Source organism: Arabidopsis lyrata, assembly GCF_000004255.2.
Source record: "Arabidopsis lyrata subsp. lyrata unplaced genomic scaffold ARALYscaffold_2, whole genome shotgun sequence".
Classification (NCBI taxonomy): domain Eukaryota; kingdom Viridiplantae; phylum Streptophyta; class Magnoliopsida; order Brassicales; family Brassicaceae; genus Arabidopsis; species Arabidopsis lyrata.
Window position 1 is genome coordinate 9812324 of NW_003302554.1, and position 4428 is coordinate 9816751.

Sequence of the window (4428 nt, forward strand, 5' to 3'; positions counted from 1 at the left end):
GAAAACCGTCAATTTTGGTCATTGTTTTTCGTTAATATAGTTATAGTAAAACTCATCAATCTGCAAATGATTTCTATGTTTATCAAGTTCTCTTTCATCGGATTACAGAAAGCCGTCAATTTTGCCTCTCTTGTTTTGTTATCATAGTTATAGCCACATTCATCAATGAGCAAATAATATTTACGTTTATCAATGGCTCTTTCATTACGTTAAAGAAACCCATAAACTTTTTTTTTTATCATGGTTATAGCCAAACTCATCAATCAGCAAATGATATTTACGGTTATCAAGGGCATTTTTATAAAGTTGCAGAAAACTGTCAATTTTACCCATTTTCCGTTATAATGGTTATAGCAAAACTCTTCAATTAGCAAAAAATTTATACATTTATCAAGAGCTCTTTCATCAAATAGGAGAAAACCGTCAATTTTGCTCTCTTGTTTTTTGTTATCCAGGTTATAGCCAAACTCACCATCAACAAATGATATCTACGTTTATCCAGAGCTTTTTCATGAGGCTGCATAAAACCTTCATTTTTGCTCATCTTATTTTTTTTATCATGGTTATGAACTCATAAATCAGAAAATAATTTCTACGTTTATAAATAGGTGCTTCATCTGGCTGTAAAAAAATCGTTAGTTTCGCTCATTTTTTTGTTATCATGGTTATAGCCTATCTCATCAAGCAGCAAATGATTTCTATGTTTATCAAGAGCTCTTTCATCATTCTGTAAAAACTTATTAATTTTGCTCATTTTCCGTTATAATGGTTATAGCAAAACTTTTCAATCAGCAAACGATTTCTACGTTTATAAAGAGCTCTTTCATGAGACTACATAAAACCGTCAAATCTTCTCCTCTTTTTTGTTATCATGGTTATAGCCAAACTCATCATCAGTAAATGATTTCTACGTTTGTCAATAGTTTTTTCGTGAGCCTGTAGAAAACCGTCCATTTTGCTCCTTTTTCGTTATCATTGTTATAGCCAAACTCATCAATCATCGAACGATTTCTAGGTTTATAAAGATCACTTTCATTAGACTATAGAAAGCCGTCAATTCTGATTCTCTTGTTTTGTTATCATGGTTATATCCAAACACATCAATGAGCAAATAATTTATACGTTTATCAAGTTCTTTTCATGAGCTTGCAGAAAACCATCAATTTTATTCAATATTTTTAGTTCTTATAGTTATAGTCAAACTCATCAATCTTCAAATGATTTCTATGTTTATCAAGTTCTCTTTCATCGGATTACAGAAAGCCGTCAATTTTGTCTCTCTTGTTTTGTTATCATTGTTATAGCCACACTCATCAATGAGCAAATAATTTTTACGTTTATCAAGGGCTCTTTCATTACGTTGCAGAAACCCATCAACTTTTTTTTTTAATCATGGTTATAGCCAAACTCATCAATCAGCAAATGATATTTATGGTTATCAAGGACATTTTTATGAAGTTGAAGAAAACTGTCAATTCTACAAAATTTCCGTTATAATTGTTATAGCAAAAATCTTCAATTAGAAAATGATTTATACATTTATCAAGAGCTCTCATCAATAGGAGAAAACCGTGAATTTTTCTTTCTTGTTTTTTGTTATCCTAGTTATAGCCAAACTCACCATCAACAAATGTTTTCTACGTTTATCAAGAGCTTTTTCATGAGGCTGCATAAAACCTTTATCTTTGTTCTTCTTATTTTTTTATCATGGTTATAAACTCACAAATCAGAAAATAATTTCTACGTTTATCAATAGGTGTTCATTAGGCTGTAAAAAAACCGTTAGTTTCGCTCATTTTTTTGTTATCATGGTTATAGCCTATCTCATCAAGGAGCAAATGATTTCTACGTTTATCAAGAGCTCTTACATCATTCTGTAAAAACTTATCAATTTTGCTCATTTTCCGTTATAATGGTTATAGCAAAACTTTTCAATCAACAAACGATTTCTACGTTTATAAAGAGCTCTTTCATGAGACTACATAAAACCGTCAAATCTTCTCCTCTTTTTTGTTATCATGGTTATAGCCAAACTCATCATCAGTAAATGATTTCTACGTTTGTCAATAGTTTTTTCGTGAGCCTGTAGAAAACCGTCCATTTTGCTCCTTTTTCGTTATCATTGTTATAGCCAAACTCATCAATCATCGAACGATTTCTAGGTTTATAAAGATCACTTTCATTAGACTATAGAAAGCCGTCAATTCTGATTCTCTTGTTTTGTTATCATGGTTATATCCAAACACATCAATGAGCAAATAATTTATACGTTTATCAAGTTCTTTTCATGAGCTTGCAGAAAACCATCAATTTTATTCAATATTTTTAGTTATTATAGTTATAGTCAAACTCATCAATCTTCAAATGATTTCTATGTTTATCAAGTTCTCTTTCATCGGATTACAGAATGCCGTCAATTTTGTCTCTCTTGTTTTGTTATCATTGTTATAGCCACACTCATCAATGAGCAAATAATTTTTACGTTTATCAAGGGCTCTTTCATTACGTTGCAGAAACCCATCAACTTTTTTTTTTAATCATGGTTATAGCCAAACTCATCAATCAGCAAATGATATTTATGGTTATCAAGGACATTTTTATGAAGTTGAAGAAAACTGTCAATTCTACAAAATTTCGGTTATAATTGTTATAGCAAAACTCTTCAATTAGCAAATGATTTATACATTTATCAAGAGCTCTCATCAATAGGAGAAAACCGTGAATTTTTCTTTCTTGTTTTTTGTTATCCTAGTTATAGCCAAACTCACCATCAACAAATGTTTTCTACGTTTATCAAGAGCTTTTTCATGAGGCTGCATAAAACCTTTATCTTTGTTCTTCTTATTTTTTTATCATGGTTATAAACTCACAAATCAGAAAATAATTTCTACGTTTATCAATAGGTGTTCATTAGGCTGTAAAAAAACCGTTAGTTTCGCTCATTTTTTTGTTATCATGGTTATAGCCTATCTCATCAAGCAGCAAATGATTTCTATGTTTATCAAGAGCTCTTTCATCATTCTGTAAAAACTTATTAATTTTGCTCATTTTCCGTTATAATGGTTATAGCAAAACTTTTCAATCAGCAAACGATTTCTACGTTTATAAAGAGCTCTTTCATGAGACTACATAAAACCGTCAAATCTTCTCCTCTTTTTTGTTATCATGGTTATAGCCAAACTCATCATCAGTAAATGATTTCTACGTTTGTCAATAGTTTTTTCGTGAGCCTGTAGAAAACCGTCCATTTTGCTCCTTTTTCGTTATCATTGTTATAGCCAAACTCATCAATCATCGAACGATTTCTAGGTTTATAAAGATCACTTTCATTAGACTATAGAAAGCCGTCAATTCTGATTCTCTTGTTTTGTTATCATGGTTATATCCAAACACATCAATGAGCAAATAATTTATACGTTTATCAAGTTCTTTTCATGAGCTTGCAGAAAACCATCAATTTTATTCAATATTTTTAGTTATTATAGTTATAGTCAAACTCATCAATCTTCAAATGATTTCTATGTTTATCAAGTTCTCTTTCATCGGATTACAGAATGCCGTCAATTTTGTCTCTCTTGTTTTGTTATCATTGTTATAGCCACACTCATCAATGAGCAAATAATTTTTACGTTTAACAAGGGCTCTTTCATTACGTTGCAGAAACCCATCAACTTTTTTTTTTTAATCATGGTTATAGGCAAACTCATCAATCAGCAAATGATATTTATGGTTATCAAGGACATTTTTATGAAGTTGAAGAAAACTGTCAATTCTACAAAATTTCCGTTATAATTGTTATAGCAAAACTCTTCAATTAGCAAATGATTTATACATTTATCAAGAGCTCTCATCAATAGGAGAAAACCGTGAATTTTTCTTTCTTGTTTTTTGTTATCCTAGTTATAGCCAAACTCACCATCAACAAATGTTTTCTACGTTTATCAAGAGCTTTTTCATGAGGCTGCATAAAACCTTTATCTTTGTTCTTCTTATTTTTTTATCATGGATATAAACTCACAAATCAGAAAATAATTTCTACGTTTATCAATAGGTGTTCATTAGGCTGTAAAAAAACCGTTAGTTTCGCTCATTTTTTTGTTATCATGGTTATAGCCTATCTCATCAAGCAGCAAATGATTTCTACGTTTATCAAGAGCTCTTACATCATTCTGTAAAAACTTATCAATTTTGCTCATTTCCCGTTATAATGGTTATAGCAAAACTTTTCAATCAGCAAACGATTTCTACGTTTATCAAGAGCTCTTGCATGAGACTACAGAAAACCGTCAAATCTTCTCCTCTTTTTTTGTTATCATGGTTATAGCTAAACTCATCATCAGTAAATGATTTCTACATTTGTCAATAGTTTTTTCGTGAGCCTGCAGAAAACTGTCAATTTTGCTCCTTTTTCGTTATCATTGATATAGC